Here is a 20,334-nt window from a genome sequence, read left to right on the forward strand (position 1 = left end):
GATCCGCTGGGAACGGGGTTTGATTCAGAACCGAAGATTACTGCCTGATCGAAAATTAATACGCTGGACGGGATTTAATTTAATCCTGGCGTAATTCACGTTAGATGAAGATCGCCGTCGGTTAACTCGAAGTGTCTTCCGATTCCGGACGATCTACGGGGTGGGAGCATCGGTTGATACTGCACCAGTAGCTGATACTATCGATTAGAAAATTGTGCACGGAAATATGGTTGTAGTTTCATTACATTTCTTTGACGAGTAAGCATTTGTTCCATGAGAAATGTTTTATTCGTTATATTAGGTTGTCCCGAAAGTTTCTTTCACGAGTTCCGCTCAATTATTTGATGTGATCGTGTTTATATAAATAGACAATCTAATTTCTTAGATATTCATGTTGTAACAGTAATGGAGCAAAATGAATCGTGCACAATTCAGTAATGTAACATAAAACGTAAAATATCGTGCATGTATTACTTATTAATAAAGCGAAAGAAACTTTTCGGACAACCTAATATATATATTTGGCTGCATACTGCATTTGGCTGGATTAATACATAAACTAGTAAGAAATTGTATACATGTTATTTATTTAATAATTACCAGTATCAAATAGTATCGGTATAAAAATAGTAATTTTTTCTTTCTTCTCTTTCCATGATTTGTAAATGATGCGATCTAAGCAAAAGTTATTCCTTATGTAAAAATTTTAAGGAATAGATTATCTATCTGTCTACTTCATAGAATTTAGTATTAGTATTCACGTCGTTCCGTTATTACAGCGTTGGACGATAAGAACATTTTGAACGCGCTGCTTTAAGCAACGACGCTCAGGCAACTTTCTCCCCGCTCGAGGCTTCGAGACATATACGAAAATGTATCGGAATTCTTGGAGATCCTCGAATCCTTTTAGGATCCTTAGCTCTCCTCTTTCGCGCGGTACGTACTACACTTTGCACTCTTCATCGAAGCGCAGGAGAGTATCGAGGCTTAAGCCGATTCCTGATCCTCCGCGCGAAGCTCCGCCGGCTTGGATCAGCTTTATCCGCTTCTATTCGAAGCTGTCCACACGCTGAACTCTTTTGGCTATCTCTACACGCTAAGATCTGTTATCGCAGACCTGGATAAAATTCGAACTTTCCTTCCGTCCATCGATATCTCGATTCACAGACGCGTTTAAATTAATGTCACTGCACATGAAAATCCAAATTTATATGGTTATACAGTTTACTAATTTATAAAAGATTTTATAAAAGGGAAAGATTTTAGGATTCTATTTTTTACATATATTAGACATTTAATTGTAATCGGTACTTTCATTTAGAAATAAAATAATCAGACCTATTCTGAGAAATTTTTTACAATATTCTGCATCTTCTCTCAGTGAGGACTGACCAACTAAAATTAATTTTAAGTATTACATGGTTTAAGAAACTATATCTTGCATTTTCATTCATAATGAAAAAATATTATAATTAATAATATTCAAATGACATTTTAATGTTATTTTTTTAACTAATTTCTCTAATTGATTTCAATCAATTTATAAAAGTCCATACTTGACCGTTTAATATAAGAACTGGAATAAATATTTTCACAGACGATAGACTGCCACGGTTCGTCTAATAGAATTTTTACAGCCGATAAAGAAACGCGAGGATTCGTATGAACGGAATCTCCGTTCGACTCGCAGCGCGGGGTAAATTTGTGAAGCGATTTGGCGAAGTGAATTCCGAAATAAACTGGATGATCAGGGCGCTTTGATTCTATCACATTGTCGTTAAGAGAAACACTACGGTAGGTGAGATGAAAACGTGTTACTCTTTTGATAACTGGAGGTCTAAGGGAATCGAAAGGGGATGCGAGCATACGGATTTGCGAGGAAACGTTCGCTTTTATGGGGTCACTAAAATTTCACGAGGAGGATCTCCTGTCTTCTATCCGGTAGCTTCAATTCAGTCGGAACGTCAATAGATAGTGGAAGCTCTGCATAAAACGCGACCAACTTTATTTTCAACGGAGGAAATTAGGGGGATGGGGATAAAAATATGCGTTACAGATTCCATTGTTATTATTAAACGCTATACTCCATAAAGGTTTCCAATAAATTTTTCAGCTCGTTTTTATCGAAATGAAATTTTATACTGCATGAAAATCTGTAACAAACACGATGAAATACAATATGTTCCTAAAAACGGTATCGCTGTTGGCAAATGCAGCATTGAAAATATGGAATAAAAGTTGAAATTCTCTTGTCTCGGTACAGGCTCGTCATAAAAAGCGTATTTAATTGATGTAAACGTATATAATTGATTTTTTTGTTATACTTCTTTAAGGAGGAAGACTACTGTAACAGTCCTAAAACGAAGGGTACATTCATTTTACTAGGAAAAGAATGTAGAATGTTTCAAAAATACAACGCGATTTAATAATTTCACATTGTGTTACACGTTTTTCATTTTACTAGTAGAAAAATGTAGAATGATTCAATAATTCATCATGATTTTATGATTTAGCCATGCATGACAAGTTCTTCGTTAAGTAGTCGCGACAGAACGTAGAATATTTGAAGATCTTTTCACGATTTTATAACTTCAGCACTCATAATTACGTTCATTCTATAAGTAATCACAAAAGAACATAAAATGTTACAAAAATTTATTACGATTTTATAATTGAAGCTGCAATCGCACGTTCTCCATTTGATAAACAGCTTCAAGAAAATCTAGAACGTTTCAAAAACTCACCACACGTTGTTCAAGGAAGTACTCACATCCCCCATCTCCAACATCGTTTTCCCAGGCGTAGACTGGTCACATTTAACTCAACAGTATCGAGTCCTAAAAAACAAAGCAAGAACAAATTCTGTGACACGAACGTGGCCAAATACCCCAGAGATCAGAACCGTGAATCGTGTCGCGAATATCACCTCCACCTTGCTCCGTATTCTCAGGTGGGATACGAGACGATTCGATACATATTGCACACAGTGTCACGCACGTTCCACTCCATTCTGGATTCAAATAGACCGTTCTCGTCTTTGATGCGACTTCTATCCAACGAAACGAGGCTCAGTCGCGAAATGTCGTCGACTCGTGTCGACGTTTCTTTCGCGAACGAATTACACGCGTCGACGACAGGGTTTCGAAAACAATAGTTCTCCGTTTGGATTTTGATAACGGCCGTAGAAAAATGCTTCCGTTCCGTTACTTGCTGCTGTCGTTTTTGACAGTAACCGGTGGTGACAGCGGCCAGGAAAAGTTACGCCATCAAAGAAACACGAAGCGTTCAGATACGTGAATAATGTCACACGCAGATTCTTGTGTACGAATAATACTCAAATACCTGTTGCTGCACACACAATTTGCGGCGTGTCCGTGGGCCCCCCGCGGTATTAACCCTTTGCGTTTTCAATTCTCTTCAAACATCATAGGAATTCTATGCGGGAGATTAAAGCACGGCTAGCGGTTTTGTTTGTTTTGTCGGGTATCGAATAAACGAAACAATTAACATTGCGAGCAGATTAATTTCGTTACGCGCTGAACGCTTCGCTTCTCAATTTCGTTCCACTTTGGCAACCATTCGGGAACCATTGGTCGACCAGCATTTGAGCCGTTTACTTTGAAAGTGGTGTAAGTGCATTTATATGTCAAATATGAATTTTGTCGTCCCCTGGTCATACGGTTTTTGTAACCATTAGAGAGCAAACATTTAATATTCTCATACAGAATAAAATAGTCTCTATACCAGTTTCAAAGAGAAAATGAAAATTGAAAATAAAATACATCCGCTACTGTAGCTTCCCTAATCCAAGAAAATTATTCGTCTGTACTGTTTCCAACAATTCCCAGCACTTGTGTGCTGTACTAGGACATTCACTTTGCGAAAATAATTGCAAACTTTGCCAATTACCCGACGAGCCCAGACACCGGTTACAAACCGAACCGCTGCAGTTCATTTCGCGAACAGTACACAATGATAACCGACTCGTTCGTCTAAAGTGGCAATGCACACGCGTGTGTCTCCGAAACCATCGAGCCAATTCTCCTCGTTCCAGAGGCGCGCGTCTTATTCAGCCGCGGAGTCGCTCCTCGAGATTGGGATTCCCTTAAACCAGAACACGTGTTTGCTAACCGGGTTAATTCTCGACACCATCGACACGCTCCCGTACGCTCTCGCGCTTAATTCATAATCTCGTCGGTTCTCAAGACATCCTTTACCGTCATTACGCTTCCGACGAGCTGTCGTTTTCATCAGGACTGCTCGTGGAAGACGCGAATACGGATTACCTTTGCGTCATTATTTCCGCTTTCAACTACATCTGTCCTGAAGAATTTAAATCGTGGAAGTTTGTTGGCACGTTTATGGCAGCCGAGGAAGGGCTATTTTTTAGGACTAAAATATTTCGAGTCTTTTTTGCAAGCTTTGATTTTGAGTTCCGCTTGGACCTCGATGGATCAAGAGATGTTACATTGCAATGGCCATTAAGTTGAGACTAGGTTATACCAAAATTAAGTCTAAATTAAATAATAGGTTTGATGTTTTCAAATAAGTGTTTCGTTATAAATATGTATAATGAAAAATTTAATAAAAAGAAAGATATTTAATAATACTTAATTTTATGAATATGATATTTGATTTATTGCATAGAGTAATATTACAATCTGGTTCTGCTGTTGCGCAAGCATTAATCTGAATATTTGCTAGTTTTATTTACGAAACCTGGTAAAATGGAATCTATGAAACACGATTGATAAGTGGCGAGCACGCGCGATTGCGAGAGTTTCATTACCCATGGCTCGGTACGGCGCTAATCGGTGGAACGATCTTGATAAACCTAATGATGACGCCGCGTCCGTGACCAATCACATGTCTTGCGTTGTACATTTATTAAAAAGGACGGCGTTACTTCATGAAAACACGCTAGACGCGATGTATAGCCGCTATCGCGTGTATTCACGCGTCCAGAAAAGGAACATTTTCTATTGTACTTTCCCTAACGGAGAAAACGTCAGTTCAGAAGATAAAAATAAAATTTTCATCACTCATTACATACTTCTGAATTTATTAAACCCGTAGAAGAAACGAATTAGAGCAGTTTTTCATAAAAGTGGCCCAATCGAAAACTAAACACGAGGAAATTGATAAGAGTGACATTAAACTGTTTGTTTCTGTTTTCACACAAGTTAATATTTAATGACATTGGTTTCAAGCAAAATGCTTTACTTCACATTACGTTAAAAATCGATGTATCTAGAACCTATGTTACTGTCTTTGTCAAAAGACACTAAAGGAGTTCAAAGAATGGCTCTTTATTGTTAGATGTTCCTTAAAGGTTTTTACAAAGCCGATTGTAGAACGTCAAATGAACCTAAATCCTTTTGAATTTACACGATCTCCGAGGTTTAGTGAGAGGATTTCCTTCGATGTTCTGTTCGTTGTCCGAAATGTCCTCCCTCGTCGAGCAAGATGGTAGCAATTACTACGATTAAATTGGTTTAACCAATTACGAGCCATCCGACCATGAATTTCGAGTATTTCGGGTACTTGAACTATTCGGTGTCTTCATTCATCACTTCGTGCCACGATTTCCCTTAACGAAAAATGTAACTGTTTACTTTAAAATAAACATGCTTGAACATTATTCATGTTTACTGTATAGTGAAGGGTTTTTTATATATTGTTTCAGATTTTCTTATTTTCAAATGAAATAATACTTTCAAATACAATCAAATGCAAAAGATGTAAGTAGATGTTAAGTAGAATACTTGACATCGATTGCTTCAGTAAATATTGTTAATAATTAATTTCACAACTGATAAATTAACGAATACAGCCAGGAAAATAAATATCCTTACCCTCTACGTCTATCGAAGAAATCTATATAGATCAAAAGACAGGTTTGATCTTTCCAAATAAATGTTTCAATACGTTTAATTGTAATTTGAGATACGCTTGGGTATCATTAAAGACTGCAACCACGAAATCCGAGATGCTGTTCCACTTAGTTTCCGTTTTCGCGTGGAATTTAATCCGGACATTTCTACAGGAACTTCGAAAGACAAACATCCCAAGAAATACGCCCAACGCGTGACCGTGCACGCCACAGAGCGATATATCGCATTCATAATAGCATGTACCGTGTACCGTGCACAGTACATAAGGTCCCCTAAATTAGTGCATCTTACACATTACAGAGGCAGACGCCGTCGTAATTCATGTACCTCTCCCTTGATGCAGTCCCGGCTTATTAACATAATCCCGCTTTGATGCGGGGTAACAAAGTCAGCGTAGACTTCGAAACACATAAATACCGAGCAAAACAGCCACCTCATGAATCGACTAATAAGCAAGGGATTCGTCTGGTAGCGCCACGTGACTGCGACGCCAAAGTTAGAATCTATCGTGTGCAAGTACGCTTCAACAAAGGAGACGGAGAATTCAGTTTCGCAACCAGGAAGTTATAGACACGGTCGGCATTCGTCGTATTCGAAGAAAAACAGTGCTGCGAGGGACAGGTACACAGGTGTTTGGACATGGACGCGTATCCAACGAATTATTGCGTTTCGTTGCACAAGTCTGACGTGTTTTCATCGAGGGAACGGGACTCTGGCTTGAGCAACGACAAGGATGGGAACGGACGAATGGAACAGTCGAGGTCTGTCATAATTTTCATAATTCATAATTTTGATCGCGATTGAAATATTATAAAATGCATGGCTACTAGTAGATTTACAGTGTACAAGTAATTCAGAAAATTAACAAAGATATTTGGGTGCAACGTTCTTCAATCGTGGAATGAGAGGCACGTAAAAAGAAAACCGATACTAAAGGACTATTCGTGCACACCAGTCGTCCGTTTCTTCTTATTAATGTGAAACGAAGTCGCGTGATACACGAATTGCATTTTCTTTTACGCGTGTCGTTACAAGTTTCGTCGAAACTCGTACGCGTGGAAAATCGCCCGGCACGATGCACCGTAAATTGCTACCAGTAGATGAAATTGTTTATAAGCAATTTATATCCGCAACAGAGGCAAAATTTATTCATGCGCTTTCACTATTGCGAACTTCGAAGTCGACTGAACGCTCTGAAATCGTGGAATATTAAACATTCCTTTCTGGACAGATTAAATTCCAGTTCTGGAAAAAATTCTGAATCGCTCATTTTAAAGTTAAATATTAATTTTTTGGTAGCGTAGATTATCACGTGGTGCATGGTCTACATTATTGACGTTCTCATTTCGATATTTCTGTAATTGTGCATTAATTGGATAATTATTGGACCTTCTTAGAAAATCTATTTTGGCGATATGAAGCTGGTGATTTGATTTTCTACTGTTACTCAGAATATACTTGGCAATTGAATTGAAATTAGGGGTGGAACTCGGCAACGAGAAACATTTTACAATAAATCCTTACGTCTTGAGCATTCTAAGGTTTTATTGTAAATTTATTCTTAAATATTTTCTTACTAACGGAGCCATCCACTACATATGTCTTCATTCAACTCGAGTAAAAAGCTTCGAAACGAATAAATCTCACAACTGAAGGAATTACCATATCACAAACCACACAAAGTACCAGTAACTCGAGCATGTTGCAAAGAGCACAGTCACAGTAAAAAATATGGCAGCGTCTAATGGTTACCATTGTGACGAAGAAGAGTTACGGCGGCTGAGGGGGTGGGGTGTTGGAAGGCGGCTGGTGGCCCTTATTAAGGGATCCTTGGTCGGTGATTTCGGCTCACGGCGCGGTCTTTGCATTTCGGAGGCGAAAAGTTTAACGATATTCATACAAAGCCGGATGATATCACGGCCAGCCGGGCCTCGGTGGCCGTGGGATCCGCAAATGAGCACTTTTTCCGCGCAATTCCGGCAGCCAGTGTTATTTCACCGCGGAGAGCCGAATAAAAGGAAAAGAAAGCCCGGCAAAGTGATGGAGATGTTAAGGAAAATATCCACCCTCGACCCTCTGTTTCGTCTCGGTCGCGCGGCGAGTTTGTTGAGATGCGACGAACCGTGAAAGACGCTCGTCTTATCTTCAAGCCGTGCGCGAGATACTTCGCTGTTCGTTCTTCTTCTTTTTCCATCCCTCTCGAGTCCTTTCCCACCCCTCCACGGAGTCCCTGCTCCACCCCTATTCCTCCTCACTCGATAGTCCGGTTTACCTTCGCGGTTTCCACGGACGAACGTGCAAGGTTTCGATTCTTTAGCGGGAAGTGGTGTAGTCGGCTGAGTAACGTGATCTAGGGACGTTCTTCAAGCATTTCTTGTCAGGGTGAAATTTTGTGTTTGCGACTTACCGCGACACAATTATTTTTCTTCGATTATATTTAATTTTTGGAGCCTGGTTTTCGTGAAAGAGAATATATTCACACGCGAAGTTATCCACCTGCGTCCTAGATATAGCGTATTTTACGGGTTTAAACAATTTTCAAAGTTGCGATTACCAACACTAATTCATGTTGATATTGATATTTATGTTTGTGATTTTTCAACTCTTTCTGTGATACCTTGGTAGGGGAAGAGAAATATTTATTTGGTAATTAAAGCAACAGAATATGTCATATTTTTCATTGAAGGTGAATTATAGTGATTTTCAATTGAATATGCTGTGTACAATTTGGTTTGTCTATATTCAAGTATATTATAATATTAGGTTGTCCCGAAAGTTTCTTTCGCGAGTTGCACTCAATTATTTTATGTGGTCGTGTTTATATAAATAGATAATCTAATTTCGTAGACATTGATGCTGTAACAGTAATGAAACGAAATGAATCGTACACAATTCAGTAATGTAACATAAAACATAAAATATTGTGTATATATTTATTATTAATAAATCGAAAGAAACTTTCGGGCCAACTAATAGGTTATATCACCTTTACACTTTATCAAAAACATCTGTTATACACATAATAAGTAGATGGATTCTTTTATGAATAATTGTATATTAAATAATGAAACGGTATTTGTTTCCATACACCTCAAACTTACATTAATTCATTGCTTTACAATAACGTGAAACGCAGCATAAATGTATAAAAATCTACAGTCCAGACATATTTCTTTAATATCACTATTACATTAAATTGGTATGACTGGAATTAATATCGTGTCATACAAAAAGAGTATTTTACAAGACCATAGTAAAACGTTCAAATACCAAAGTACATCGTAACAAAAGCTACTGCACTTTCAGTGCAATAAATTATCTGCTATCTAAGCACACGAACAAATCATTTCACCAGTCGACGCGCACCTTCTTACGTAATAGTGAAATTGGTATAGTAGATCTAGTCCCGGAATTCGTGTATCTGAAGATGATGTGGTTATAGGTAGAACTATTACTCTGCCAGAGGCAGATGATAAGTTGGACTGTACAACGTTGCCGAGATATCGTTTACATTTCACGAAGAAAATCGCTGTAAGGTTTAGTACAGCGAGCTGGCTGTGATTTAATCCCAGTTCTGTGCACGATAAATCGATATTTAATCATGCTATCGGTTTAACGTCATCGGAATAATTACGAATCTTTTTGTCGATGCTTTTTCGAGGATTTAACGGTCGCGTAATGTCACGCGCGGGAACGGTGGTCACATAATTACCGTCAAACAATAAAGTTCCTTTCATTGTTCGAACGCGCAAAAGCTTGATGCGTAACCATCGACACTCGCGAATGTGTTAAGCGATAATTAATTGATTCGCTTAACTACAAATCAGCGGTGCATTGGGTTTAATTAATGAGCTGCGTCCGCTCGATACAACCCAATGATACCTGAGTTTGCGAGTAAACGGTTGTTTAAATAATTAATTTAACTATTAACTCATTCACTGCCAGACAAATTTAGAACGTCTTGCTCTGGATGCCAAGATATATAATTAATATGTTATAACCGTATCGTCTATGTTGATATTTTTATAATTAAAAGTGATATTAAACATGTTTTTCACACTTTATTAAATTTTCATTCATCCTTTCTAATCAATCTACACTCGTGGCGCAAGCTAACACGAGATACAGTCGGTTCTATAAATATTCGTAACTTCTATGTCTATTAAAGAAATCTGTCTAAATTAAACGACAGGTTTGATATTTTCATAATGAAACATTTATTTGAAAATATCAAACCTGTCGTTTAATTTAGACAGATTTCTTTAATATACAAAAAGGGAAGAATATTTAGAGAACTGACTGTATCTCGTAACTGGAAGTGAATGGGTTAAATCCAGTTCGTTTAACGTAAACGCTCGAATCGCCTTGGTTCTTGAAAATCCATTGTGTTGGTGAAAATTGAGAAACAGTGAAGGGAATGTAAGTTTGTTCGCTTTCGTTCATTTTCCTGGTATTTGTATATACGTAATGGCTTCACCGATCTTGCGAGTATGATATTCTTTCGCGAATATCCTCCACTGGGCTCCGCGCAAGCGTGGAATGCACAAGGAAGATAGAAGTCTGACTACTATTTGCAAACAATTTGCGCCAGAGCGAGTTCTCAGTTTTAATGCGAACGCTAATGGATGCTAAAATGAATATAATCATTTCCGCTGATCCGCTTTGAAGATTTCACGGCAGTTCCGTCGACCCTGGAGACTAAAGCTGCGCTTCAAACGAATTTACTTTCTCAAATAAAAAATACCTGAGAGTCTCGAGCAAGTAGGATGGTCAAAGTTTGGTATTGATGCCAGAGACTGGTGGACAATTACTATTCGAAAGCTAAATAAAGTCTGTACAATAAATTTTACCTACTTTGTCGCATTACTTAGGACTTTAAACATTTTTTTAAAAGCCTTGTAGAATTTATGACAGCGCAACGTTTAAGATGAATTAATCCTTACATGTTCAAAGTATTATTTCTGATAAGTGTCAACTAATTAATGTTGTTATTATAATATCAGCTGTGCTTCCTTATATTATTTTTTCCTTTTAATACATTTCTTACAACCATGTTGAATTCAATTTTTCGTTGCATTGGCACAATAATTGCAATTAAACCAACTGAATTAAATTTCTAGACAAATTTTTCAATTGAGATTTTATTTCATTATATTTCTGCTAAAATAAATTGCTGTTTACTACAAAAAATTACGATTACTACATGTACTTGTGGATTCCATTTTAGAAATTCTTCGATTCCAAATACTTGAAGTAAATTCTGCAAATAGGTAATCGGAACTATTACGATCCGTGAATACTACAAACAACGTCGTTCCGTAATTTGCTTTTTGTTTGGAAAATGGTTCCGTTCAATCAGGCAAACTTTTAACCGTAATGGGCGCAAAATTCGAACTCTCATGGATTCATTCCAAAGTAGTCATTCGGACAAAAACACGGGTTTTCGCTTTCATAAGTAGAGCCCGTTATACCTGCAATTAACGTATTGATTTATCCCACAAATGTAACGGCCATAGAAATTTTTGTCAGTTCCCTCGTTCCGTATAATATATTCACGATAATGGCTGTAAAGGAACATCTGGATTCACCATTTACCCTCGCTTCTGCATATGAATAAACATCATTTATAATATTAAACGCGAAAGGTTTCGAGAGTGTTTCCAGAAACCATCAATTGCCATTTTACAGAACGCAGAATAAACATTTATTACGGAAGGGTAGTGGAGCAGATGTATGATTATAAAAATAAATGAAAGCAATGTTACGAGGTTGAATGAGGTGGAATGCCGAATTGACATTTTATGTTCACTTTATTCGTTGAAATATAATGATGTTTATTATAAAAGTATGATGAAATGGATGTATGAATATAGAAACAAGTGGAAGAAAAATTACAAAAGCTATGCATATAGCTGAAAGATGCTTAAACATAGTGGATCCTCCCTAAGAGGCGCCAACTGCAGTTAGGACGCAATTTCTTTCTCCAAGTGGGGATAACCATGATGTCCCTTAGACAGGGTACACACTATCTGTACTTTTGCAAAACTAACTATACACGAAACACACAGTCCTATAAGGGTCTCCTAAACGACTTTGCTAAAGGTGACAGCTCAGACCAAATACTACAAAATAAATCACAAAATCTCAAATTGCAACAATTTGATCCCCAATGCATTGACACAGTTCGAGTACAACACCAAGCTTTATCAGTGCCTCAGTTCCTTCAAAGCAGTTCCAAGGAATATTGGTGAAAACCACTGCGTCCCTTAGACAGGAACCTCCCCATACGAAAAAAGTTCCCCACCCTTAAGTATCCATTCGAACAATATAGTAATTTCGTCACAAAACCAACCAATACTGCGACTTGGATAGACAGTTTTCGTTAATTCAGCATGGCGCGAGCCCCGGAACCGGAAAGCGGGGTAACAGGAAAGAATCGACTCGAAAACGTGGTTTTTCGCGCCATATGTACGCTCTACTTTTAGTTCGGTTAACAGGCCGATTTATCCCCCCGAAAAGCAGCGACTACCGCAGTTTTTCGGGTAGCTCTGCGAATCTCCGGCGTTCACACGAACGCTTTTCGGTTGCGCGAAATACGAGCGCGGATGTTCGCTGGGTGGAGGGGTTTTTGGGAATGAGCCGAACGATTTAGAAGGGATGGATTCGGAAAGAAGGGAGAGAGAACGAGAGAGCTGGCGCGGCATTGTCGTTTTTTCCGTGAATTCGATGGAGCAACGGAGGTTCGGACGCGCGGGGGAGCATGGCGCGACACGGGCTGGCGTTATTCCAGCGCGGAAAACATTTAAAACAAAATCTGGTCGGCTCTCTCGAGCGTTGTGTACCCGTGCAGGTCAGGCGAGCAGGTAGGTATTCATTACTGTCAAAAATATGGCGGGGCCGCGTATTATCCACGCGCCTGCTGATTCATATTTACTCGCGAGATATCGTAGCTGTGTGCGTGCGTCTCTTTGCACTGCGAGCATAAATGATCGGACGAGTGTCGTCGGCTATGCAAACCGTGGAAGACTGAACATTACGAGTGGATATATTCGCAGTAACTCGTGACAACGCGCTGACATGTAGTGGATATCTGTTCATTAGATCACGTCCTGCGATCGTGTATTTTTTTTTCTTTTTTTTTGGACGAATGCTTCTTCCACTTTGCAACGTTCCGTGATGGGAACATTGGAGATCGTGGGTTCTAATTTATTGGTAAAACTGTTGTAAAGAAGGGAAATACAGTAATTTGTAAAATGGAGAGATGTACACCCCTGTTCATAATCATGTAGACACTTACCACCTTGAATGAATAACTATACATACAGTAAATTTGTACTATAAAATTTGTTGATATTAAATTTCCACATGTTGTAATTTAAGCTTTTAATGTGTTGTATAATCACATAATGCACAAACATAATTGTGATAAAATTTCAATGGTCCCGTATAAATAACTTTGAAATTTATCGCTACGTTCTTGATCTATATACGCTGTTTTTTTTTCTCAGTTGCATGTAACAATCCACGAGTTTTATTTTTACAGCGTCAACGTTGCCGAGAAGTATGTGTTGACTGTCTGCGATACGAGATTACCGCGGTTTTCGGCTATGGGCGCGTAATTCTTGTCTGCATAGCACTACAGACAGCAGTTTCAACCTGCAGTCAATCAATCTTGACTCATAGCGGCGTTGAAATTTTCGAGTTTGGTATATTACTCTCATTAAAGCGATTACGCGGTGCCCCGACATGGCCCATTAATTACACGTAAATTTGAATACAAGGAGTTGCGGTGCTTCTGTTTGATGTTATATGTACGTCAGATTTCATTCTTCCAAACCTTTATCGTTCGATTACAAAACATTACTGGACTCTTAACTATGTTATTTATTTTAAAAAAGCATATTTGACTATTTTCAATGCGCATCACGTTTGTTATTTGATCCTGTATAATTCAGAAAGAGGAGACACAATTCTTTTTTCAGTTATTTTTATAGCGGCTTTAATCTTTATTTGCTTTGGTATTTAATTATAAGGCTTGATATATAAGGAAACTCTTTATTACTCTTGAAGAGAGTCCAATTAATTATTAAAACATAAAATTAAAATTTTATTGAAGAGGAGGTATTGCATGGTATAGTTTATACCTCCCATCATAAACATAACAAAACTATCCCATAATATTGTTGATCAAAAGAAAAATTACAAACTAAATTAGTTATGTATTCAAACAATCGCAGCTTTAAATATTATCCTAACTTATTCCAACGTCGAATAAATCAAATTGTTTCCTTCCTGAAATGCAAAAATTACATAATGGCACGAAGCTAAACGCGAATTTACGTTAACGTTTGTAGAATACGACCGACGCCATTATAATAATAAAATTACACGAACCGCGCGTAAAGGGGGTGCTTAGCTGAAAGCCTGCTCGACACATGCGTTCGTGAATATTTTTCATGCCCATTACTATGATATAATTACAGGAAACGAGCGAAAAGAGATGTATTTGGCGGAAAACTGCTCGACGCACGTGGGCCCATGAATATTTTTCTCCATTTAATATTCTCGTTGAGGGTTGTTTCCTTCGTGAGCACGGGCTCGTCACAATTTGCGTTAACAGAATCGCTACACGTCGAAAAGTGGACAAGGGTACGCAAAAGTAGCGAAACGCGAAGCGCACTCGTAGGATCAGAACGCGACCGCGTGGAATTTTCAAGGGATGTTTGTGCGATTAATGCGTGGGCGTCGTTGAAGCGATGCAATTAAATTACAAAAACGACCGATTAAATAAAATGCACCGCGCCTGGGTTAAATGAAATGTTTACCGTGCATCGATGTAAAAATCGCTATCGTTGGATCGTTGAAATCTCGCCTCGACGGGAATTCGTCGTTATCGTTTATCGAGATGGATAACGCGAAAGTGTCGAAAATATTTCGTTCGTTTTGTTCGGAATAAAAATGTAGTCACGAATTTCTATTGTATTAATATTTAGTTAAAAGTGGGTAACTGTTTGATAACGATACTTTTCATTTTTACTGTTAAAAAGTATCGAGGGAAGTTTGCATTCGAGTGGAACAGTGAGAAAGATGGAACCACAGAAATGCAGCTTTGATAATTGATAGGTGAATTACGAATCGCGGAGTTCTACGGACACGAATGCATTTTGTAACGAGAACGGGATGCGAGTCATGAATATAACTCACCCCCTGGTAATTGAATGCCAGGATTCCACGATAAACGAGACCGACTCGATCCTCCTCTTTCGCGTAACTAGAAATATTTGCTCTCATTAATGAAAACGCCGAAACACCTTTCCTTTTTTCAACCGCCGCGGAAATTGCGTGTTTCGAGCTTGGTCTCGAGTTACGATTTTTATTTCCGGGACGTAATTATCATCGACCAACCGCCGATCCTCCGCTATTAATCAAACGTTCGCCCGTTCTCTCCCCACCTTTTTTAGCGCTTCTTTCCTCCCAGTCTCGCTTCACTTTTTGTTCAAATTTCCTTTCCATGCAGGTGTAAGATGATTATGTCGTCTTACTCGTGTCTTTTTCAATTCCACTTTCGCGACTCTCTACTGAGCTACAACTTCGCTAATGAAAAAATTAACAAAACATTCAGAGAATATTCAGAATCACCTCATGTCCGCTGATACAAATTATTAGGCCGCGCCCTGTATATAATACAAAAACCAATCATTACTCGAACAGTCGATATTAATTGCTAACGACATTGTAGTCGACACGACATACGAAGCAGACAAAGAAACCAATAAACAATCGAAACGAAGAAGTGCAGTAATCGAAAAGTCGATTCTCATTAATCCTGATGAACGCGTGTAACCCCTTAACCGCCTTTAGTTCGATTCCGATCATAGAGGGCATACGTTGTTTTTCGAGCAAGGAACCCAGGTAGCATCCCGTGAAAATCGAGGGTGAAGCTTTCGGTGGGGAGAGGGAGAGAGATGGTGACAGAAGCGTCGAAAAATTATTACCCGAGGCCGGGATCGCTGCCTCGGTGATTCGGTCAAGTACAGTTTAGCGAGTGTTAACGAGCAGGGTTGAACGCTCACGCGAGTAGGCAGTCGCGTGGATTCCTACGGCCGTCGGCTCCGCTCCGGCGATTTAAAATCCGCCAGATTTTCTGGCGTGCTCGTTTATTTCCTGCCTTTAGTGCGCGCGATATGCAGCCGCGCGGATGTAATTTTGCCGCTCAGACGAATTTTTATGACCGGAGCCGGGGGATACAACCGGATGAAGTGGAGTGTTTACCCGTTCAGCTGGACGCTAATACGATTTACTCATTTACGTTACCGGGCTGCATTTTTAGGCGAATCGTCACGTATCGTTTAATCTACTCAGTTGGATTCTCCCTGACGCCAATGGGGACGGTCAAAGGGCGTGCTGTCAGCGATTTGTTTTCCTGCCCAGAACGCTGTCCATGAATGGAATTTGTGTGATAATCAAGAGTCCTGCATTTTGCCAGCCCTTTTGTGAGCTTTGTTTCTTATAAGCACCTGTTTCAGTATTTGTTTTAATTTTATTGCACTACTACTGCAGCACTGTGTGGAATTTTTTGTGGAATTTATAAAGAGTAGTACATTATTTGTAATGGTATTCAATGGAATTTATTAACAACATGATAGGCGAATGAAGCCGGTGGAATTTGTACGATAGTGAAGAATCCTGAATTTGGCCAGGCCTCTGGTGAGCTTTGTTTATTTATAAGCACCTGCATCAGTACTTGATCGAATACTATTGCAATACAACTACAGTACTGTGTGTAATTTTGTGGGTATTTATAAAGAGTAGTACATTATTTGTAAATGATATGCAATGGAATGTATTAATATATTGATAGATGTGCTCCTATGTACAGTTTACTTCTTCTTGCAATATATTTATAGTCGTGACAAAACAGACTGATGTCCATTAAACAAATGAGATAATGTTTCTTAAAATTGAACACTTTTGAATCGATAGGGAATGGCCGTGGAAAGAATTCGAAGTCGACAGTGAAACGTGTAACAGTCGGTTCATCTAAGATCAGTAGTTTACTAGGAAAAAGGAAGAACAGTGATTCGGGTCGGACATTTCTCTTGCTTCGGGAGTAGATTGGCTCTGGGCTGTTGCAAATCCCGCTCCGAAAATCGATGAATTAAATATCAATCTTATTCCAGATAGGGAAACGTTAGATAAGACAGGGGAGGAGATTTAGCTTGTGACTTGTGATTCCTTGCTCCCGTAAATTGCTCCGCGATCAATGAACGGGAGAAAAGAATTTCCGTAAAGGTTACCTTGTATCGCATCAATCGTGTATCCAAGGAATGGAAAATACGGCGTTGACCTGGTTCGTCCAATATTTTTGAATTGGTGTGAATTAGTGATTTTCATCCATAATACAGTAATTATGCGAATTGTGTTTTGTATTACAGTATACTTATTTTACATTTATTTATTTGCACTCCACTTGCTATTATAAACAAAATTGATCGTACACATTTCACGTCACCGATACCACGCAACATTTCGTTATCTCGTATGATTTCCGTGCCACAATTTAGCGGCTACACCGCGTTCCAAAATTGTCAATAGCGTAATTCAAACGAATCTGTTCTCATAACCGAACATTAGGTAACACGAATTTAGCTATGCCAACACATTAGTCACGACACACGCATTAATCAACGTTTAATTTATCCAGTTGCATCTATCGGGATTCAATTAAAGTTGCGATTCAATCGCGACCGGGATCACTTCACCGATTGATCGTTGAATTTATCACAGCCGCTCTGCTAAATATTAGTACGCGAACCGCCTAATCGAAACACTGTTACGCACCGGTTTAATTATTCCGGTTGACTTGGATTTGTAAAAGTAATATTTCCCGCTCACCGTTTCGCTGACCGTCGTGTCATTAATTCGCAACAGGGGGTTACATTACGTCGGAAATTTCGAGAAGGGAAAGCTTAATTGCCGTTTTGAAGTGCCGCGAACCTCGATAATCCGCTGGCAAATTGCAGATTGCACCTGAGAGGGAACACGTTGCTTGAGATCGGTGTTAAAGGCAACGCCAATTACAGGGATATCGTTATTCGACAGCTATCAAACATTGAAACGTTACGTCACGATTCATTATCGCCATCCATTCGATAAATTATGTTCCACGGTAGAATTTTTTTTATAAGAATACTAATTTTTGCGAAAAATGATGCCAGTGTTCCCGATTTGTTTACTAAGTGAAATTTTGATCGATATAAAAGGTTTTCTAGACGTGCAAAAATGTAAAAATATTAGTTATCTTTTGAGCTATTTTTTTTTTTTATTTATTTGTTGCTTTTAAATCAAATAAGGTTTATATAGCATACGTTACATAACATATCTTAATGCGCCTTTTTTATATAGGTTAACTTAAAACTAGTTTGTGTAGCGTCTGAGTGCTCACATTATTTTAATGAAGTAAAATTATAATAATAATAATTATTTAATTTAAATTAAATTCTAATTAAATTAAATTCTTATTGCGCATTGCTTAATAAATTCGAATATAATCATCAGACCTTTAATATTTAGACCGCATAGGAAACACCTTATACAAGTCGGGAGGTAGTATTTGCGACGGTGAAACGCTGTTATAAGGGTAGCACGTTCATTTTCATCTTTTGAGCTATGTAGTACTTGTAAAGTATCGAAGAAATTGTGTATCTAGCCATATTTCCGACTGGATAAAAGGGCTTGAATGCAAAATTGATTGTCCAAAATCGAAAATTCAGAGGGCTGTCTGAACCGTGAATAGAAATATGCATCAGCCGCCATGCTTTACATCTCGAGTTGTATTGCGGAGACACGTAACGAAGAAAATCCGTCAGCATGAAGATTTGTGGTCTCTGGAAAATACGTGACTAAAGCTGGAATATGGTATGTGTTACAATACTCTCCACTAAATCCCTGAATATTTCATTTAAATGAATTGTCATGATTGCACGTTTGTATCCAGGAATTCAAAAAATGTTCTTAGATTTTTACCAGGAATTACGTAGTTTATTATGATAACTTATCAATGATTGATTGATGTAACATCTGAAAATATTATTTTAAATTCAATATTAATTTATGGAAGAACGATTTTTGTTTAAACTAAAAGTTGGAGCTTCATGATAAATTGCATATATATTTGTTGAATTTCTGATCATAAATAATTAAATTTCCCTTATAAATTTAAACCTGATAATTAGGCATATTGCAAGTGAACGTATAGGAAAATGTTTGAGCTGCCTAAATGCAAAACTTTATAAAATATCAACAATAAACTACATGTTACACTGATTTGGATATATTTCACATGTCTTACAGTGTAGAATATTAATGACAATGCTTCTACATTTAGTCTAAAGGCTTATCACAAGATCGTATTTATCTACGAAAACATAAACGAGGAATAAAAGAGAACAAAATACAGTGTTGAGGTAACATAATAATTTTGTTTATGATATCAGAGATACTTTCACAGAAAGGAAAACCTGGACATAGGTAGCATATCTGTCCCGACACTATTTCCTTTTATGAAAAGGTATCAGTTACCATGTTTCTTCATCATTGATCTCCATCATCTCCCATAACACTACATTTCCCTCTCTCTCTTGTATTAAGTTGGCTTACGTTGCACAACAATCTCAAAATACAATACTGAAATGCTTACAAGATGTCCGACCCTCGTCCTTCCACCTTCCTCCCTTAAAAGTACAATACCTCCTTCACGTTCTCTCCCCCATTCTTCCATAATCGCGAACATGATCGTTAAACAAAATGAACCAGATAAATAAATAAATAAAATTGAACACTACGTGCCACGGAAAAATTTCATTTCCAGCAACTCGATGCTCGAGACTGGCCTACGGATAAAAAACCTTTTCACCGTGGCGATAAAACGTATTCGCTTGACCCCTATTTCCCTCGTGGAATAATCCTCGTAAAAAAGTTACACGGGGCAATATCCCAGAAGCTCGTTTACCGTGATCGTGCGAGTACAATAGTCGCTCATTCAAAGGGTTAATTCGTGACCGCGATTTACGCGTTTCTTTCGCGTAGAAAAAAAGAAAGAAGTAAGCTGAAAAAGAGAAAAGACTCGTTACGCGTTAAAGAACGGTACATTTCATCCGCCATCGGATTTTCACCTTCTCGCGGGGGCGGCTTGCAACGTAACGAGTGGTCGAGGCTTAAGGTTGCCAAGCTAAGTGAAACGCTTCCGTTTTCCGTCTGCCGGTTGGCTTTAATCGCGCGGAAACATAACAGTATCGTAAACGTAGAATACGCGCGGAGAGAAAGCTCAATTCGCAAGCCGAAACGACCGCGTCGGGATTTTCGCTGGCCGTCTAATTTCTCATTTGGTTACGCAGTTCCTACCGTATTAACCAGGAAGACTGTCGAAGGGAAATTATAA

General features: G+C 38.4%; 1 long non-coding RNA gene across 2 annotated transcripts in view; it reads right to left on the reverse strand.

Annotated features, from left to right (window-relative positions):
- Positions 1-517: 517 nt before the first annotated feature.
- Positions 518-20,334, reverse strand: part of LOC128890193 (uncharacterized) — a 55,745-nt gene continuing 35,928 nt past the window's right edge. The window contains exons 2-3 of one of the 2 annotated variants that reach the window (XR_008460579.1): positions 2,745-2,837; positions 518-1,187 (exon numbers count right to left, since the gene is read on the reverse strand). This is a non-coding gene — a long non-coding RNA (uncharacterized LOC128890193). Of the gene's footprint in view, positions 1,188-2,370; positions 2,616-2,744; positions 2,838-20,334 lie in introns of those variants that run through there. The other variant, XR_008460578.1, reaches the window with a different exon arrangement.

The sequence above is a fragment of the Hylaeus anthracinus genome, unplaced genomic scaffold (genome assembly GCF_026225885.1).
Source record: "Hylaeus anthracinus isolate JK02 unplaced genomic scaffold, UHH_iyHylAnth1.0_haploid 12000, whole genome shotgun sequence".
In the NCBI taxonomy this organism is placed as follows: Eukaryota; Metazoa; Arthropoda; class Insecta; order Hymenoptera; family Colletidae; genus Hylaeus; species Hylaeus anthracinus.